Consider the following 22,578-nt stretch of genomic DNA (forward strand, 5'->3'; position numbering starts at 1 on the left):
TTCTCCCAATTGTTAGGTTGTCTTTTCGTTTTGTTGATGGTTTCCTTTGCTGTGCAGAAGCTTTTTAGTTTGATGTAGTCCCATTTGTTCATTTTTTCTTTTGTTCCCCTTACCCAGTCAGACATGGGACTTGAAAATATGCTGCTCAGACCAATGTCATAGAGCATACTGCCTATGTTTTCTTCTAGAAGTCTCATGGTTTCGGGTCTTACATTCAAGTCTTTAATCCATTTTGAGTTGATTTTTGTGCATGGTGTAAGGGAATGGTCTACTTTCATTCTTTTGCATGTGGCTGTCCAGTTTTCCCAACACCGTTTATTGAAGAGACTCTCCTTTCTGCATCGTATGCTCTTGGCTCCCTTGTCGAATATTAGCTGTGCATAAACGTGTGGGTTTGATTCTGGGCTCTCAATTTTGTTCCATTGATCTGTGTGTCTGTTTTTGTGCCAGTACCATGCTGTTTTGGTTACTATGGCTTTGTAGTATAATTTGAAATCAGGGAGTGTGATACCTCCAGCTTTGTTCTTTTTTCTCAGGAATCCTTTGGCTATTCTGGGTCTTTTGTTGTTCCATATAAATTTTAGGATTCTTTGTTCTATTTCTGTGAAAAATGTTGTTGGAACTTTGATAGGGATTGTGTTGAATCTATAGATTGCTTTAGGAAGTATGGACATTTTAACAATGCTAATTCTTCCAATCCAAGAGCATGGAATATCTTTCCATTTCTTTGTGTCTTCTTCGATTTCTTTCAACAATGTTTTATAGTTTTCGGTGTACAGATCTTTCTCCTCTTTCGTTAAGTTTATTCTTAGGTATTTTATTCTTTTTGTTGCAATTGTAAATGGGATTGTATTCTTAATGTCTCTTTCTGCAACTTCGTTGTTAGTGTATGGAAATGCAACGGATTTTTGTACATTGATTTTGTATCCCGCAACTTGACTATATTCCTTGATTATTTCTAAAAGTTTTTTAGTGGACTCTTTAGGGTTTTCTAGATATAAAATCATGTTGTCTGCAAAGAGTGACAGTTTCACTTCTTCTTTTCCAATGTGGATCTCTTTTATTTCTTTTTCTTGCCTGATTGCTCTGGCTAGGACTTCCAATACTATGTTAAATAAGAGTGGTGACAGTGGGCATCCTTGTCTGGTTCCTGTTCTTAGAGGGGTAGCTTTCAGTTTTTCTCCATTGAGAATGATATTTGCTGTGAGTTTGTCATATACGGCCTTTATTATGTTGAGGTATTTTCCTTCTATACCCAATTTATTTAGAGTTTTTATCATAAATGGATGCTGTATCTTGTCAAATGCTTTCTCTGCATCTATTGAGATGATCATGTGATTTTTATTCTTCATTTTGTTAATGTGGTGTATCACGTTGATAGATTTGCGGATGTTGAACCATCCCTGCATCCCCGGAATGAAACCCACTTGATCATGATGTATGATCTCTTTAATGTATTGTTGTATTCAATTTGCTAGTATTTTGTTGAGGATTTTTGCATCGATGTTCATCAGTGATCTTGGCCTGTAATTTTCTTTTTTTATGTTGTCCTTGTCTGGTTTTGGTATCAGGATAATGTTTGCTTCTTAGAAGGAGTTAGGAAGCCTCCCCTCCTCTTCCATTTTTTGGAAGAGTTTGAGAAGGACAGGTATTAAGTCTTCTTTGAATGTTTGGTAGAATTCACCAGGGAAGCCATCTGGTCCTGGACTTTTATTTTTTGGGAGGTTTTTAATTGCTGTTTCGATCTGCTTACTGGTGATTGGTCTATTCAAATTTTCTGCATGTTCTTGGTCCAGTTTTGTAAGGTTGTATGTTTCTAAGAATTTATCCATTTCTTCCAGATTATCCAATTTGTTGGTGTATAGCTTTTCATAGTATTCTCTTATTATCTTTTGTATTTCTGAGGTGTCTGTTGTAATCTCTCCTCTTTTGTTTCTGATTTTACTTATTTGAGCCTTCTCTCTTTTTTTCTTGGTGAGTCTAGCTAAGGGTTTGTCAATTTTGTTTATCTTTTTGAAGAACCAGCTCTTGGTTTCATTAATTTTTTCTATTGTTTTTGTAGTCTCTATTTCATTTATTTCTGCTCTGATTTTTATTATTTCCTTCCTTCTGCTGATTTTGGGCTTTGTTTGTTGTTCTTTTTCCAGTACCTTTAGATGCACTTTTAGATTGTCTATTTGAGATTTGTCTTCTTTTTTGAGGTAGGCCTGAATTGATATAAACTTCCCTCATAGAACTGCTTTTGCTGTATCCCACAGATTTTGGCATGTCATGTTTTCATTTTCATTTGTCTGCAGGAATTTTTTTATTTCTTCTTTGATTTCTTCATTGACCCAATCATTGTTCAGTAGCATTTTGTTCAATCTCCACATTTTTGTGGCTTTTCTGGTTTTCTTTCTGTAGTTGACTTCCAGTTTCACACCTTTGTGGTCAGAAAAGATGCATGGTATTATTTTGATCTTCTTAAATTTATTGAGGCTTGTTTTGTGGCCTAATATGTGATCAATCCTGGAGAATGTTCCATGGGCATTTGAAAAGAATGTGTATTCTGTGTTCTTTGGATGGAATGTTCTGTATATATCTACTAAGTCCATCTGGTCTAATGTGTCCTTTAAGGCGAGTGTTTCCTTATTGATCTTCTGTTTGGATGATCTATCCATTGGTGTAAGTGGAGTGTTAAAGTCCCCTACTGTTAATGTGTTACTGTCTATTTCTCCTCTTATCTCTGTTAATAATTGCTTTATATATTTAGGTGCTCCTATGTTGGGTGCATAGATATTTACAAGTGTTATATTTTCTTGTTGGATTGTTCACTTTATCATTATGTAGTTCCTATCTTTGTCTCTTAATGCAGTTTTTGATTTAAAGTCTATTTTGTCTGATATAAGTATTGCTGGCCCCACTTTCTTTTCTTTGCCATTTGCATGGAATATCTTTTTCCATCCTTTCACTATCAGTTTGTGAGTGTCTGTAGATCTGAAGTGTGTCTCTTGTATGCAGCATATACATGGATCTTGTTTTTTTATCCAGTTGGCCACCCTATGACATTTGATTGGAGCATTTAATCCATAGACATTTAAAGTAGCTATTGATAAATACGTATTTACTGCCATTTTGTCACTTTTTCTTTTTTTGGGGGGTGTTTTAGTAGTTTTTCTCAGTTCCTTTCTTTTTCTCTTGCTCTCTTCACTTGTGGTTTGATGGCTATCTTTAGTAATATTTTTTATTTCTTTTGTCTTACTTTTTTTCCTGCTTGTTATCAGTTTCTGGTTTGTGGTTACCATGAGGATCCTATTTAATATACTATGTATGTAACAGTCTATATTGAGTCAATAGACTCTTTAGCTTGACCTCTTTCTAAAAGCTCTACTTTTTCACTCCCCTCCTCCCACATTATATGTTTTTCACATCATATATAGTCTTTTGTTTAGTGTGTGTCTATCCATTACCCTCTTATCATTGAAATAGGTAATTTTAGTACATTTGTCTTTTAACCTTCATATTACCTTCACAGGTAGTTGATCTGCTGCCTTTACTATACTTTTACATTACAATTGATTTTATTGCCTGTTTTTTCTTGTTGATGTTTTGGGTTTTTATGATAATTTTTTTTTCTTTTATCTCTATTTGTGGTCATTAGTTTCCCACTTAAATAAGTCCCTTCAGCATTTCTTCTAGAACTGGTTTCTTGGTGATAAACTCCTTTAATTTTTGCTTGTCTGGGAAGCTCTTTATCTCTCCTTCCATTCTGAATGACAGCCTTGATGGATAGAGTATTCTTGGTTGTAGGTTTTTCCTTTCAGCACTTCAAATATGTCGTGCCATTCTCCTCTCGCTGGTAGGCTCTCGGCTGAGAAGTCCGCTGACAGCCTGATGGGCTTCCCTTTATATGTCACTTGTGGCCTTTCTCTTGCTGCTTTTAGGATTCTTTGTCTTTAATTTTAGACATTTTGAGTATAATATGTCTTGGTGTGGGCCTCTTTGGGCTTCTCTTGTTTGGAGCTCTCTGTGCTTCCTGAACTTGCATGTCTGTTTCCTTCCTCAGGTGAGGAAAATTTTCCTCTGTTATTTCAACAAATAAATTTTCTGCCCCTTTGTCTCTCTCTTCTCCTTCTGGGACCCCTATAATCCGAATGTTAGCATGCTTGATATTGTCCCAGAGTTCCCTTACACTGTTCTCATTCTGTCTAATTCTTTTTTCTCTTTTCTGTTCTGCTTGGGTGATTTCCTCTAATCTTTCGTCTAGCTCGCCGATCCGTTCTTCTGCTTCCTCTACTCTGCTATTGAGTCCCTCTAGTGAATTTCTCATTTCAAGTATTGTATTCTTCATTTCTGATTGGTTCTTTTTTATATCTTCCAATTCTTTGCTGATGTGCTCACTGTGATCATCCATTCTTCTCTGCATATCTGTGAGCATCCTCATTATATTTTGTTTGAATTCCTTGTCAAGGAGGTCGCTAGTTTCTGTTTCACTTAGTTCTTTTTCTGGTGTTTTGTAGTGTTCCCTTGCTTGGAAAGTATTCCTTTGCCTCCTCATTATGCCTCTTTCTCTGTGCTATTCTCTTTGTACTAGGTGAGTTGGCTATGTCTCCTGATCTTGGAGAAGTGGCCTTATGTATGAGATGCCTTATGAGGTCCAACAGTATGCTTCCCTCTTGTCACCAGACCATAAGAACCAGGAGTGACCCCTTTGTGGGCTACTTGTGTTCTTCTGCTGTGGCAGGGTTGCTCCCACTGCAGGTACCCAAGGAGTCTGATCGTCCTTCCCTGGCAAGCTGTTTGTAAATCTGGTTTGGAGGGGCCTCAGTACTGTTGGCTACAAAGTCTATTAGCACACTCTTATTGCAATTGTCCTCTTAATTGGGTTGGTACCCAGTGTAGCTGGTTGCTAGGCCCAGGGGTGTAGAGTTGTGATAGGCCTGAGGCCGACAAGGCTGATGTCAGTTCTCTTAGGAGTGCAGCTGAGTGGAGCTAGCCCTTGGCATGGAGGCACTCAGTTGTTTCAGGCTTTGGAAGGTGGGGCTGATCCTTTTTATGGCTATTTGTGAAGCACAAGTCTTCTGCCACTGATAAGCCTCACCCCCCACTGTCAACACAGTCCTGGTCCATGCACACTTCTCAACCCTCTGGAGAGTACCCCACTGCCACACTGCAGAGGCCCCCACCTCTGCCCCAATGCTCCCCAGAGTTCACCTGGTCCTCACACAAGCCCTGCCCCACAGAGTCAGACACCCTTGCCTGCCTGTAGAGGATCAAGGCACTCAGTCAATGCAGGCTGAAAAGTAGCCTGAGGGCTTGCTGTTGGGTGGGGCTAGTCCCTAGGGCAGGCTGCCTGCCCTGGCTGAACTGGATTAAATCTGTGCTCTAGTGGGTGTGGCAGACCCCTGGGCTAATAGGCCAAGGGAAGAACCTCAATGGCGCCCACCAGGGTCCCTGTCAGCACGCCTGGGCCAGCTCAGAACAACGGCCCCCACCAATGTCTCAGTCTCAGGAGAGGATCCTCCTCTCACCAAGATGCCCCCAGAGCCCACCAGGTGAGTTTTGTTTCACCAAAGGACAGTCAGCCTTCTCTCTGGTGATTTTAGGTTGCTGCAATGAATGAGTTTGTGCATGGGCCCTTTAAGACCCGGATCTTTTCGGCTTTCAGCTGATAGCTTTTCTGGGGTGTCCTTGCTGCAGTTAATAGCCAGCAAAGCCAGACAGTAAGACCGCCCTCTCAGTTGGGCTGAGTCTGAAGGATGGTTATAGCAGTATTTCCCCCACTCCAGTCCTCACTCCTCCAGGGAGGGCTGCGTACCTTAGGTTGGCTCCCGCCCGGCCAGCTGAGAAGCTCCACTGCTCCCAAAGGTGGCTGTTTTCCTCTCCGGCCAGAGTTACTGCCTCTTCTGCTTTCGTCAGGACTGTCCCTTGTCATGGGGGTTCTTTTTATCCAGTTTTCAGTTTTAAATCCGGGGTGATTCTTCCAAAAATTGTTGTAACCTGGTTGTGTTCATGGGAGGAGGTGAGTTCAATGTCTGCTCACAGCGCCATCTTGACAAGAACCTACCTACCTACCTGGTTTCTCAAATTCATAGCATTCTTATTTCCATTCTTCTAGCACTCACACACACACACACACACACACACAAACGTACACACACAGAGGAAAGAAAATGAAATCTTTCCCAAGCCCGATAATGTAAACTGAGAGGATGCATTAATGAAACCATGATAAGTGTGTGCACTAAATATCAAACACTATCTCTGTAGTTTTCACTTGATGTCACTATGACTTTAATGACCAACGTATGCATATATATATATATATAGACACACACATGCATATATGTGCTAACATTGAAGTGTATGTAAGTGTTATATACTGCTGTATGTATATACTCTCTGTACTTAAATACATAGGTTCTGGCATAGATTACACCTGATGTTTCCAAAATAAAGTAACTTGTATTAGAAATATTTAAGCTCAATTTAAATCAATTGTTTTATGTAATTATCTCCCTTTCATACTCATTATCATAGACTTGTTGCCTAAGTCTGAAAAATCCAGAAATATCTTTTTCTGAAATATTGCAAAATGAATTTTAAATCATTTACAAAATATAGACAGGAAAATTTCTTTATCAAGACACTCACTGCAGAACTTGTATACTTAAATTTGAAATCTTTGGTCCCCCATGGTTTATAGACTTCTAATATTTCCAGTCTAAACCTGACTCAATGCTCTATCCCAAAAGCAAACCAGGAAAACAATTGCATTTATGACAGCTTGAAAAAGAATAAAATAATTAGGAATAAATTTAACCAAGGAGGTGAAAGATATGTACACTGAAAACTGTAAAACATTGATGAAAGCAATCAAAGAAGAGATAAATAAAATATCCTATTTTCATGGATTGGAAGAATTAATATGATTAAAACATCCATGCTACCCTAAGTGATATATAATTCAATGCAAGCTTTATCAAAATTCTAATAGCTTGTTTGACAGAAATAGAAAAAACAGTCCTAAAATTCATATGGGACCACAAGATTCTGAATAATCAAAGCAAACTTGAGAAAGAAGAACAATGTTGGAGGCATCAGATTTCGTGATTTCAAATTGTAATTCAAAGCTTTAATAATCAAAACTGTATGGTACTGGCATAAAAATAGACACATAGGCCAATGAGACAAAATAATGAGCCTGGAAATAAACCCAAGTATATTTGGTCAACTAATTTTCAACAAGGGCACGAAGAATGCACAATAGGGAAAGGATAGTCTCTTCAATAAATGGTGCTGGAAAAACTGGATATGCACATGTGTGAGATAATAAAAAATATATATTTGTCTCTGCTTCCAGTTCGTGGCACAGAGGTCTTGAACCTCTTGTAATTTCCTGGGTGATAGGAGTGTCTTTTGTTCTAATGAAGTGACTTTGGGGTGGGCTCTTGGATGGCTTCTGGATGAGAGCTGGTCACCAGAAAGAACAAGCCACAATTAGAAGCTTGGAATTTTTAGCCCTGCCCCTCATTCTCTTGAGAAGGGAGAAGGGCTGAAAATGGAGTTAATGATCAATCATGCCTATGTGATGAAGCCTCCATAAAAATCCCAATAGTATGGGGTTTGAAGAGCTTCCAAGCTGGCCAACATATTCACATACAGGGAGGGTAATGCACCGCAACTCCATGGGAACAGAAGCTCCTGCACTTAGGACCCTTCCAGATCTTGCCCTACGTATCTCTTCATCTAGTTGTTCACATGTATCCTTTGTCATATCTTTAATCAACTGGTAAATATAAGTAAGTGTTTCCACGAGTTCTGTGAGCTGCAGTAGTAAATTAATAGAACCTGAGGAGGGGTCATGGGAACCTCCAATTTGTAGTCAAGTTGGACAGAAGTTGTGGATAACCTGGGGACCTCCTACTTGGGATTGACATCTGAATTGGGGTGGGAGCAGTCTTGTGGGGCTGAGCCCTTAACTTGTGGGATTTGATACTATCTACCTGTAGATAGTGTTAGAATTGATTAAATTGTAGAACACTCAGCTGGTGTCACAGAAAATTGCTTATTGTGGGGAAGACTCCCACACTTTTGGTGACTAGAAGTGTCAGAAGTGAAGTGTTCTTTATGAAGGAAAAGGAGAAAGATATACAGGAGAGAAATATATGGGAGGGGAAGAATTGTAGGTTTTTCTAATACAATATGAAAAAGAATAACTTTGGACACTTATCCTACACCATACACAAAAATCAACTCAAAATCGATAGAAGACTTTAAGACTTGAAATAATAAAACTCCTAAAAGAAAAGAAAGGGGAAAACTCCTTGACATTGGCCTTGGCAATGATTTTTGGATAAGACACCAAAAGTTGAGGCAACAAAAACAAAAATAGAGTGGGTTAGGGCCAACCTGGTGGTGTAGTGGTTGAGTTCGTGCACTTTGCTTTAGGGGCCATGGGTTCTCAGATTTGGATCCCAGAAACGGACCTACACACTGCTTATCAAGCTATGCTGTGGTGGTGTCTCACATATAAAATAGAGGAAGATTGGAACAGATGTTAGCCAGGGGACAATCTTCCTCAAGGAAAAAGAGGAAGACTGGCAACAAATATTAGCCCAAGGCCAATCTCCCTCACCAAAATAAATAGATAGATAGATAGATACATAGATACATAGATAGATAGATAGATAAGTAAAATAAAGTAGGACTACATCAAACTAGGAAAAGTTCTAGGACAGCTATGTCAAAAACTAAAATGAGGAAAAATTGATCACTCTATTACCAGGTTATTAGTCCAAAAAATTATAAAACAATTTCAAGAAAGTCTGTCTTTTAGTGAATGCTTTTTACCAAGCAGCATCCTTAATAATGTCTTATGTAGATTATTAGTTTATTTCAGTCTAACATCAACCTTATAATATAGGTATTAATACTATCTTCTTACAGATGAGGAAATACAGGCTCAGAGAAATTACAGAAAGCTACTTCTAGTGAAGACAGCATTCAACTCCAATTGCATAGCTATTGTCATGAAACAAATAATTATTCTTTCAATATTAATTTTCAGAGAGGGTCTAATTTAATTTTTTTCATGTGGACCCAAAGGAAAGCATTATGAAGCAAATTTTCCTCATATTGATAATATGTACTTTAATTGGAGAAATTCAGATAAAGCCAAAAAGGAAGAAATCTGTCAAATAATCTGGACAACTGAATAGCAGATACCTGAAGATGAACAACATAAGTGTATCCAACTATTTTCAATACAAGTGTATCAGAGGAGCCAGAAAATACACAAAATTTTATGAAATAAAGTTCACATTAAATTTCAGCAGAAAATGAAATATATAGTTACAAATGTTATGCACAGAGTTCAAAAGATACAATTGTGAAATTAGAATATAATATATATTTATAAGACATTTATCTGTTAAAATACAAAATAAACTTAGAACATTAAATTCAAATTAAAGAGCAAAAGAAGGAAACGACATCACACCCATTATACCAACCCTTGTTGAAAGCTTCCCATATAACCTTTTAGAAGTTCACAGTCCAAAGGGACATGAATTTGTAAGAGGGCGGAAGCAAAGTAACTTAATTTTATTTTTGCAGTGCAAACAAAATGGATACCAAAGAAAATGATGACCATTTCAATGAGGAAATTAGAGGAGATGTCACAAAAGATGAAATAATTTAGTTAGACATTGAGGAGAAACCGGAACTTCTATCTTTGGACCTGTGGAGAAACTGGAGTCTCAAAACAGAAATTAGACAAAAAATTCTATGATAATGTAAAAGAATGTATCATTTAGATTTTATTACAGAAATGATAGGAACTATTAAAAAAGAAAATCTTACCTATGAACTAATCTGACACACCAGGAAAAGCAAATGCTGTTGAAGTAGAAGTAGAAAAGTGTTAATTGAAATGCTTTTATGTTCCAAGTGTGATGATAGATGATTAATATATATATAATATCTCATTTAATCACTCTCAAAACTTTTATTAATAAGCACATCATAGCCTAGGTTTTACAAAGAGTAGGTATAAGAAGTTGCTGAACTTTATGAACGTTATTCTGTCCCAACTTCTCTGAATGCAAAGTATTTTGTAATATGGAGTCTCTTACTTCTCCTAAAGTCTCTCTCTATATTTTTATCAACTCGTAAATTCAAATTACTAACATCAGTAAGGCCTTGATAGAGTTTTAATGTTTAACTTCCTTAGTTTCACCTTCATATCTAATGCTGCCACTCATTCTACAACAGAAAATCAACTGAAACCCTTGGAAGCAAAACGCCCTTGATGTCATCAACACATGTGGCTTCCCGTCATTTCTCTCTTCTGGAGCAGTCTTGAGTAGGTGTGTCTAATTGGTGCAGTCAGGTTTACCTGATTCTGTAGGCAAAGGAAAGGAATTTGTTGTACTTTTTTCCTTGAGGAGGTAGGACCCATTAGCAAGAATCCCCCAATGAAGAAAAACGTATACTAAAGGGATCCTATGTTCTCATATTGCATCCTGGAAAATTAAATCCCTGTTCAACCACTATAATTGGTGGATGACCAGACAATAGCCAAAGGGGTTTTACAAGTGGAAGAAATATCAAGTTGAGTTAAAAACTTAATCCACTTTGTTCTCATAACATAGCTTTCTCTATCCTCACATCACAAGGCTCTTTGTACTAAAGGGAAAAAAAGAATTATAAAGGTAGAATAAGTAAAAGATAGCTCAAAAGGAAGAACTCACAAAAAATGCACGAATATACTGCCACCATGTTAAAGCCAAAAATATTGAAGCTGAAAAAATGTCTTTTTTTAATTTTATCAGAAAACACAATACTAGTTTTCTAATCTTTCTAAAGATTCCCTGCAGGATACAGGTCATTCCTTATATGATACAAATATTCTTAAATTACTAGTATCAAACACTTCAAATAGCTTTTGTGGATGGTTCTTTGAATCAGTTTACACTTAAAATTTATAAAAATGTTTATGATAAATAAAAGAAACACACATTTCTATAAAATGTATAAAATGAATTTTCTTGAAGAAAATTAGGAGTTTGCTTTATATAGTGTAGTATTCAGTATAAAATGTTTAAAATATTTTCAAAAAAAATCCTGATTTTTTATAATGCATGCTAATATGAACCTGATCATCTCTGCCCAATGAGGTGACCTTCTCATAGGGCCTGGAACTTCTGGATTCCATATGCTAGAACACTATTTCTATATACGTGAAATCACATGAAAATGTAAAAGGAGTGTTTGAAATATCCAAATGCCACATTTTAAATGATATTAAAATAACTGCGTAATGATTGATAAGTAATCTTGGTGTCATAAAATTTAAATATCAAGCATGTACACAAAATTAAATTCATCAGCAACAGCAATATATAGACACTCAAGGTCCAGTAAACTTGGATGGTTGGATGGATGGATGAAGGGATGGACAGATGGATGATTGACTATTGGAGAAGACATCATAAGTCACCTACCTAATATTTAAGCTGGACATCATGAAAATACAGAGTAAAATGATGTGTCCTCTTCCTGTATGCCCTCTCCTAATTTGACAAAACTATTATTTCTCTAGTTTCCCAAGACAGAATTTTGTAAATAATTCTTAGTTTTTCTCTACTCCTGTCCAATCCATTTCAATCACTCAATGAAATCAGTATAACACATCAATAATACAAGCAGTAAGGCATATATGAAGGGAATAAGTATTTTCTAAGATTACTTTATTCAACAGGAGTGAGTTTTACATAATAATAACTGTGTAAAATTCTTAAAGCATTATTTTTTAGAACTATAGTATTGGATAATGGGGTTTGGTACTAGCAGAGGCTTCTAGAAATTTAGTCCTAGTGAAAACTCACTTCAGTTTATAGTATATACAGCAACCATGATAAGAGCTGTGGTTAATATCTTGAACATAAGACATCTGGGCATACAAATATATACATTTTTAGTTGTTTAGTAGCTGTTTCCTCTTATACAACTTAGTGCAATTGAATTTGCTAGCTGATTATCATTATCATGATTATTACTGCTGTTATATAGAATTTAACCATGAAATTAATTTCATTTTTGCTATGTACCATACCACTAGTCCATTTTGTCCTAATTTGGGTCCTCTTAAATATGTCAGAAAATATATACTGTACTCACATTTCTGTCAATGACTATATGAAATTAAGCAAGTCATTTAACCATTTGAGCAATTTCTCTCTGCTAAATTAGGTGGCTAGACTAGATATCACTATAGATATTTTGGGCTTTAACAATATTTACTAAAAAAGAAAGATAGATAAATCCTTTTGTACATCACATTAATACTTGATTCCTAAAATGTGATTTTCAATAAATTACGTATTGGAATTCCTATTATACAACCTTAAATTAATTTTTATCTCTGCCAACTTTAGAATTGTCTAGTTCTTTCAATTGTGTATTCACATTTTAGCTGAAATGATCTTTTGCTCCTGTAGGTTGTAACAATGGTACTGTAAAATCATTAGCTGTTTACAAATTCCACTTCAATTTTTATACTTCTCTTACTTTGCCAATTTTTCAAAGATAAATTCAATATTCAGAACAATAAGAACAGCAGGTTAGTGAAAGACAAATAAAAGACTCCCTATTTTTTCTTCTATTGTGCATACCAATGAAAAATTCAAAACAACCACAGAGCAAAGGGGTGCTAGGAAACACAGCAACTTGCCTTGAATTAAGATACCTGCTTCAGGGGGAGAGAGTGCATAACTTTTACCATCAGAACTTATTCATTCAGACTGACTCAATGACTGAAATGTTTATAAAGTTGAAGATATAACAAAGAAATAGAGGTGAAAATATGGGTTAAGCATTGTGTGTGAGTGTGTGTATCCTTCTCTAGAGATCTGTGCATTTTGAAGTTTTGTTCTCTTGTTCTTACCAGGATCTCCTAGAGCACAGAAATAAGCAATGACACTGCTTTAAATTGTGCAGAGTATATTAACAACTCCACACTTCACCCACAATTCACCTAGATTGGCAGGAACATATGATCATAAAATCCTGTCAGTCTATCATGTTATATATTTTTCATTGGTGGAAAAGAGAATATATTAAATATGGGAGTTGGCGTTGTAGGGGACTGGAATTGGCCACCCCAAGATATGTCTCTTTGGCATGAGGATTATTTGGGGCTGGTTACTTTTAAAAAACTGCAGACATGAGAGAAACTCTGAGAAGTAGAAGTCACCCTTTGTTAAGAGACATTTACATTTATAAAGGAAATCTCCATCTGTAAAGGTATCTCCCCCTCTGTACCAGGAAGAAGGGGGATGACCTTATCTCTAGAAACTCTTACCAATGCAGAAGGCAAGGACTTAAATCTGCATAATAACCTTACTCTTGTTTACTGTGCTTTTCTAGTAATCTCCCATAACTGAGTCCTCCCACCCCCAACATCCTCCTTTGTCTTTAGCTGAGGGTGATATTTAAGGGGAGAGCTTCTGACATTTCAGTGAGTTACTCAGTTTTTCTGAGCCTCTCCCATGTATACATGTTATAAAGCTTTGTTTGATTTTCTCCTGTTATTCTGTCTCATGTGAATTTAATTTGTAGCCCAGCCGGCAGAAGGACCTAGAGTAGGTAGAAGAAATGTCTTCCTCCCCTACAGGATATATGTATAGACAGTAGAAAAAAGGGAAGTTTCCACTGTTTCTTAAGCAGGCTAATTATATATTTTTTTGCTAGATAATAATACACCTAGGTTACACCATCATTAGTTTTACAATATGTGAAGTTATGCTTTTTTTACATTCATGAAAACTTTTCACTTACAGTTGTAGAGCTATAACAGAACTAGATATGGAAACACCTCTTTCTGCAAGACCTAGTTTTAGAAAGTATAGGGTTTTAAATTATTTTTCCTTAGTTATATAAGACATAATCTTATAATCATTTCTTAGAGAATTGGATTCATCAAATATCAAAAGAGAAAAGGAAAGTATAAAGGAAACACATTAATGATATTAACTGTGTCTTAACCTGGGTACCCTTGAAAGTACAACTTGAATCAACTCCCTGGTGACAATGATTGATTTGGAAAATGATTCCTGAGTACAGAATTGAGAAGCTAGGAGAGTGGACTAAGGAAAGGGAAAATTGATCCAAGAAGCATTGCTAAGGTAGCCACTGCTAAGGATGACTGCTCAACATGCTCACTGACTCCCTTTCATGAGCCAGAGAGTTCATCTTAAGGTTTTGTGCACAAAAGATTAAGGAAAATCACTTGTATTTGAAGGAGAAATCTAAGCTTCAAGGTGGTTCGTAAGCCTCCTGTTAATTGTTTTTTTAACCTTCAAATAGAATGAGTCCTTTATCAAGTAGTCTTAGAATTTTGCTGCTGACTTTAAGGCAAACTTTGGAAAGGGAAATAAGGCAACAGTGGTTTGAAATGAAAATATTTCCCACAGTGGTCTCTTCTAACCAAGGATGAATAGAGAGAGGATATTTGGCTGTGAGTCAAATAGTCTGCATTCCTGAAAGTCACATCCTGAATTCTTGGCCATTAAACTCTGCTCAGAGGAATAACAATGGAGTTCTGAAGTACCTTTGGAAAAACTAATCATGTACAAGTCGGGGAAGGTTCACGGCAGTGGGTTTTCCATTTGGTAATGTTTACTTGCTATAGACACAAGCCTGGACGGAGACTCCACAACCTGGAAGTAAGGTTTGCCAAAATCACAGGGAATGCTAGGGGAGAGATTGGCCCAGAGAACACCAAGGGAAGCTCCATGGCTTCCCACTGACTTTGGAAAGTTGAAAGACCAACATGTAGACATCAGGCTATTTCTGCAATTAGAAAAATAAATAAATAAACCCTCTCTTCCCAAATTCTCTGCCCATTGATGAAAGTGGAAAGCATTTATCGCCAATAGTCAAGACTGGCCCTGCAGTACTAACTCTTGCTTTTTCGAGGTGTGCATGTGTGATTGTCACTGGTTTATCACAGATATCATCTTCCATGGCGTCAGAGAAGTCCCTAAAAAAGAAAGTGAAAGGTCTTTAGCAAGATTTGGGTCAGGAAGATGCCCAGTTGTACCTGAACAAGATTAACAAGAGTCTGCTTGAAACTAGTTGTTGATGGAAAAGCTCAAGGTAGACTTAGGGCCAAGAGAATTTGTCATGGCTCACAAATTATACCCCACAGGACTTCTCACCCCGGAGCGCTGCTCCACCGCAGCATTCACTAAAGCAGAACTAACTACTGTGAGTCACCTTGGTGAGAAAGCACAATTTTTATATCCATATTACTCAGGCAAAATAATTCTATTTGTCAACATCTTGAGTTGACATTGTAGAGTTTCTAACTTGTTTTAAACGAAAGACAGACCTTGTTAATTGAGGTATGCAAAAGAAGAGTGGCAAGGGAAATTGGGAAAAAAGCATTTTTAGCTGCAATTGAACATAACAGGCATGAAGAAAGTTTTAAACCTAGGGGTGTATGGGAAATAAAGTTTGGCTTCCTGATTTTATTTGTGGTAATAAAGCTGATTTTTCTGTGGGGAAAAAAGTAATTATGAAGACACGGAAGATTGTTTTCTGACCAAAAATGGTGGTTTACTTATAGTCTAGATGTTCTAACGTCAAAATCAAGTACTCTGTGAAATGACTGAGCTTTAATATAATATTTGTTAGTTGGAGAAACTAGTTTGCTTTTCTGAACAATTCACACATAAAATTCACAGACTTCTCAACGCAGTTGTTTTCAGTACAACAGTGCACACTCTTTAGCTGTTTATGGTTGAATTAACTATTAAGACTTGTATAAAAAATACAAAAAGAGTAAAAGTTAATTAACCTAACAAATGAACACAGGAGAAACAGGATGCATCTACAGGTGGTAAATCATTTCGACTGTGAGGAAAATGGGAAAGCAAAAGTGGTAGCCAGCTGTTCAAAGCGCAGCAAATTGTACTCACAAACCTGAACTTGAAATGCAAGCTAAAGCTTAATGTAATCCTTTCAAGGCAACAGATGCTTATGGGCAAAAAAATGAAGGACGAAGGACAATTTGTTGTCGAAAATTACAATTGATGCTATGATCTGTGATCTAGGCATCAAATTGAAGATCTCTCACAGTCAGAAGACCAATATTAGAAACAATTTGGTTGCACCAGCACAGAAAATGAAGATTCCATGTTAAAATGTGGAGTATAACCATCTGGAATGGGACCCCGTTACTACACCATCCACCCTTAGGCAGATGCTTGATAAACTCTGTGGAGAATAACTAGATTAGGTGTATTAAAAAATGAGATACTTAATCACAGACTTATTTCAGAAAAACACACTTTTCCAGTGTATTTTGGAGAGTATAAAGAGAAAATAAAGATTTTAAATCTATTTAATAATAAAAGCTATCAACAAATCTGCAGAAAAATGTAGAATTAATTTCATCACTGATAAACATAAAATGTGAACTGTAGTAAACAACAAATACATTATCAAAGCAATCAGGAGACTTCATTGATGAACACATCCTGTAGCAGGTGGTAGAATTATTTAAATTCACATAAGTTATCTTCTGGGGTAGTGCTATAAAATCAAATATGATGAAATGAAGTAAATTAATTAGCATGTTTGCTCTTTTATTTAGTACATTTTTTTCCTTTTATTTTTCAGGGGTTTTATGTTGTTTGTTTTTTTGGAGGAAGATTAGCCCTGAGCTAACTGCTGCCAATCCTGCTCTTTTTGCTGAGGAAGACTGGCCCTGAGCTAACATCCATGCCCACCTTTCTCTACTTTATATGTGGGACGCCTACCACAGCATGGCGTGCCAAGCAGTGCCGTGTCCGCACCCGGGATCCGAACCAGCCAAACCCGGGCCGCTGAGAAGCGGAACGTGCGAACTTAACCACTGCGCCACTGGGCCAGCCCCTCAAGTTATTTTTTATTCCTTTTTTAATAAAATGTTTTACTTTAATTAGTGCTTAACACATATTTACATATCAATGGAAATGCTGGGGAAAAGTCACCAATAGTATCATCTCCAAAAGAGAATCACATATGGGTATTTATATTTCTTAGGTTTTTCCGTAATTTTAGTAGTTAATGATAGTTAATCTGACTTTTGAACCTCATGAAAAGTTATGCCAGAATGTGAAGAATTTCCAGAAAAATTTTTTTAACCTAATTTCTCTAAGAATTACAATGTATACCCTGAACACCAGAAAACTGACTTAGATTTAATATTTCACTTTTCTTAAAATGAGAAAATCTTACAACTGTGTAAGTCCTTGATGTTTTAGTTATATGTATTATATACGTTATAAATCTCAGAATACAATGTCATAATTTGCTTTAAAATCATATTTTTTTAAATATCAAGGAAAAATATTTTTTTCTATTTCACCCATACTAATATTTCCAGCATGCTTCATTCTGTCTTGAATAACTATTTCTCCTCTTTCCATTTTGTGTCAGCCCAAATAATTTATTTTAGCATGTCTATTGGTGAAAATTTTTTTTCTTTCATCTAAAAATTCTTTACTTAGCTTTCATTCTTACAGTATATTTTTGCCAGAGGTAGAATGTCAGGTTAACTGTTTCTTTCCAGAAATTTAAAAATACTGTCCCATTGCGTTGGGCCTCCATATTTTCTGAATATTCAACCAAGTTCCATTATACGCAATGTGTCTTTTTCTCTGGCTTCTTTCAAATTGTTTACTTTATCTGTGGTTTTTGCCTGTTTGGCAATGATGTATTCACATGGTTTTATTGTTTGTTTTTATTATTCCAGTTTGGTTTTCTCTGAGCTCTGGAATTTCTAAATTTATGTAAAGGTACACCCTTCCCCAAACAGTCATTATATCCTCAATTTTGTTTTTTTTTCTGAATCACTCTCTTCTTTCCATAGGGACTACAATTACACATAGGTTTAACCTTTTGATACTGTCCTACAGGTTCCTGAGAGACTTTTTCTCAATAATCTGGTTTTTTTTCAAATTAGATAATTTCTATTGATTATTCCTCAAGCTTGTTATCTTTCCTTTGCCATTTCCACTTTGTGCATAAGCCTATTTAGTGAATATTTTATTTTATATACTACATTTTCACATGTAGAACTTAAATTTCGTCTGTTTTGAGTATCGATTTTTTCTTTGCTGAGAATTCTTCTTTTTATTCATTACCACAATATTTTCTCTCCATCCTTCACCATAGATATATTGACTACTTTAAAACTCTTTTCTGATAATTATAAATTCTGGGTTACTTCAAATTTGTCCTCTGATAATCTTTTCTCTTGTGAAGGGGTCATGTTTTCCTATTTCTTTGACATTGGGAATAATATGATATGTTGTATATTGATTCTGTTACATTCCTCTGAAGAATATTATATTTTCAAGGGAGTAATTAATTTGGCTACTTCATGCTGTAAATTCTATTTCTGCAGCCACAGGTGGCGGCCCAAATTTCAGTTCAATTCCTTTAAACTTAGTTTGCTGCATGAAAGCCGGATCATACATATGTAGTTCAGAGAACTGCTATGGAATGAGCAGAGATTGTACAAAGAACTTAAGGCTGAATTCTTTGTCTTTCCTTACTGTTCAGAAATTCTGGTTTCCCCAAACCCTGTCCTCTGGTTTTTCAGGACAACACGATTACATATTTTCCATCAAAATTATAGTTATCCTTTATTGTAAAAACTCTGACTAAGAAATTAAAAAATAAGCTGCAGACGTATTTTGGAATGGGTACCTTGTTCGTGGTGAATTGTTTGCCTTTTATTCAACACAGTCTCTTACTTCATGCCACATCGTCTTTTAATTAATGAAATGTTGATTGCTGCTTCTCACCACAGGGCCTATGTCTTTGCTGTTACCATGATCTGGAACATAGGAGGACCATACCCTGTACCTCAACTCCTATATTTCCCAGACGTAAACTCATTTATCTGGTTAACTATTATTCATATTTCAGATAACAGAACAGTTGTCTGTTTCTTTGGAAATAGTTCATTGACCTGGCTGAAGTGGTCAATTTGCCCACTAGATTGAATGCTCTATAATTTCTGAATAAATTCATGAAGGAGAGAAAAACTAGGAAGCTACTGAAATAAAGTATGAATGAATAAATATATGAATGAATAAGCAATCTTTAATGATCTTTAATATTGTTTCTTCAATGTTCTTTCAATAATGTTCAATGTTGAACATTCTTCTCAAGTTCATATATAGCCATTTCAGCCACCAGCTTAGGTCTCTGTACATAATTAATGCTCAACACTGGTGTTTTATTGAAAGAAATACATGAGTAAATAAAGTTGTTATATGCAATTGCTTTTATTTTTATTTGTGGGGTAGATCAGTGCCTAGTTAATGGTGAAAATAATGTGTGGAAGGTAAAAAAGACCTCAAAAAAATCAAAGAAAATCTGTAAAACTGGAAAGTAAATGTAAAAAAGTTGGAGAAATTGAAAACAAAATATTGTGATTGCTGTGAATCCACAAATATATCAAGAGTCACAATAATTCATAGACTCTATGGCAAAAAGAAAGTTAATATTGGCATAGGGGATAAAAAAATATCAAACTACATATGTGTTAAACACATGAAACGCATGTGCAATGAATAATTGAAAGTAAAAGAATAGAAAAAATATTCAAGAAATATTAAACAAAACAAAAAAAGTGATGCTACATTAGTATCACATGAATAAAATTAAAGGCAAAACTCTTTATAATGTAAAGATAGCTTTTATTTTAAAAGATTAAAAAATTAAGAAGTTTAAATAAATTGATATAGGCATGCTACTAATATGTATTCAAAACAGTAAAGCAATATCAATAAAGGTACAAAAATGAATTTGCAAGTTTATCATCATGTCAGAGATTTTTTGGCACACAGTGCTCCTTATGTGGTTAATCAAGAAGACCAGAACTTATTAAGACTATGGAAAATTTCAGCTGAATGGACAAATGTAGAGCGCTACACCTCCACTTGAGAATTCACACATTCCTTTTAAGCACAAGTTTAAAAAATTGACGTTATACTTGAGCGCAAAGTGATTTTTAGCAAATTTAAAACAATGAATATCCTAAAATTCGCATTCTCTGATTAATATAAACTATGCCTAAATCCCTGAAAAAATTTTAGAAGTATAAAAATGCTTTACAAAATTAATATGTCAATAAAAAATCATAATTGAATTGGGAATATTCTCAAAATATTATGTTGAAAATTTAATTATCTAATATTTTAAGATGTGGCTAAAGTATTACATATAGGAAAATATATTATCTTCAATTCTCATATTTGCAAATAAAAAATATGTGAAAATAGTAAGACAAACATTCAACATTGACATGATAGAAAAAAACTACAGAATAAAAAATATAATAAAAGACATGAAATTTATATAAATCTAAGAACAGTGAAGAATAAAATCATATATCAAGGCCCCAAAGACAATGAATTCCAAAATTGCTTCAAAATATTTATAAAATTATCAGATCTATGCCAAAATTGGTCAATATGAATTCAAGAAGTTACAAATGTTCATCCGGAGAGATATAAGATACACACAATACAAATATAAATATTTTTAAATATAAATATATATAAGTATAAGATACACACAAGATGACAAAAGTGCTGAGGAAATAACTTCATGCCAAAACATTTGAAATTTAGTGAAATGTACTCTTTCTAGGGAAATTACAAACTATGAAAATTGTCTCAAGAAGAAAGAGATAACCTAAAAGTCCCTACAACCATTAAAGAAACAAAATCATAACTGCAAAATCTTGCCATTGACTAAAACACTAGATCATCTTATAATAAAGTTCTACCAAATATTAAAGGAACAGATAACTCAAATCTTGAACAAATTAAGATAATAGACAAAGGTTAAATTTGCCTCAGTTCTTCACACGAACTGTTTTAGACCAGAAAATCAAATCCCCCTCAGTGCTGATTTTAGACAGGGCTGGTGTTTGGGTCATATGTCGGTGCAGCCATTTAGATTGCTTACTGCCAACCGCCCTCCTGATTATTAGGTATCTGTGCCTGATCGTTCTAGTATCATTTAATACAGAAGCAAAAGTGTGAAACAAATATTAGGTGACTCTTTACACAGCATAACTAATTAGAATGATATGAATAAATTTGGTTTCTTCTGGGAACTCGATTGGTTCGTTTTAAGAAAATCCATATATAATTCACCACAGTAAATGATTAATGGAGAATTTCTATGTGATCATATCAATAGTTGCAGTCTATATCCTACATCAAATAATACCTACACAAGAGGGAAAAGGCAGCTATAGATTTTCAGTACCCTTCTGAGAACTTCTCCTTTTTCTAGATGGTAATATCTCTATTTTTGATGTTGTTGGAAGTTCATTTTATTATTCATCTTCCAACTATGCACCTATGTGATGTGCACAGCTAACTGAGGCACAAGGAGTTCATTCAAACCAATTTTATTCTAATGGAGAATTTTTAAAAGTTTTATTTAATATATTTTATTTCATTCTAATGATCTTGCATTGCAATATTAGCACCTTATTTGACACTTCACCTAAGAGCCTTTATCTGTATCAGTTTGAGCATCATAAAACAGAAAATTCAGAATAATTTTGGCATAAATATACAATGATTTATTTTTTGTTCTGAATGTTGGCAGTTAAGTACTGATATGTACTTACAAATCATTCAAAATTCTACCGTTTGGTCAATATCTTGACATTTATCATCAATAATTAAAGTTGCTTCTGGAACCAAATATAGCTGCTGGAATCTCCAGATTCATATGTATATTACAGACAGGAAGAAGGAGAAAATGTGAAGAGCAAAAGGGACCCTGCCATATAGCTCTTCCTTTTTGAAAAGCTGTCTCTGAAGTCCCACCCAATGACATCTGCTTACATTTTATTAGCAACACCTAGTCACATAGCCACACCTACTTACAAAGGAGGCTTGGCAGTAATTCTTTGGTCTGGTCCTGTTGCTGCCTCATATAAACTCTTGAGTTCTGTTACTAAGGAGGAATAGGATGCAATGGGAAGTCTGTGCCCGAACTGCTTTTCTGCTGTTTCAATTCATTCTATTGAATGTGAATGCATCATCTCCTTTCCAGATAAAAACTCCTTATCCTTAATTTTTTTTATATTTGCTAAACAATTAGAAAGTTACCTCCTCTATCAATTACTCAATTATATATACAAATATATATACATAAATGTTCCTAAGACACTGTAATTATGTTTTTGCATATAAAATAACAAACCTCGATTGCCGTTAGTCCCTCAAGAATAAAATCTAGGGGCCTGCTCTGTGGCTGAGTGGTTAAGTTCGTGCACTCCACTCCCACGGGCCAGGATTTCACCAGCTTGGATCCTGGATGGGGACCTAGCACTGCTCATCAGGCCATGCTGAGGCAGCGTCCCACACAGCACAACTAGAAGGACCTACAATTCCAATATACAGCTATGTACTGGGAGCCTTTGGGGAGAAGGAAAAAGAAAAAAGAAGATTAGCAACATATGTTAGCTCAAGTGGCAGTCTTTAAAAAAAAGAGTAAAATATAAAT

This window comes from Equus quagga, chromosome 6 (genome assembly GCF_021613505.1).
Source record: "Equus quagga isolate Etosha38 chromosome 6, UCLA_HA_Equagga_1.0, whole genome shotgun sequence".
NCBI lineage: Eukaryota > Metazoa > Chordata > Mammalia > Perissodactyla > Equidae > Equus > Equus quagga.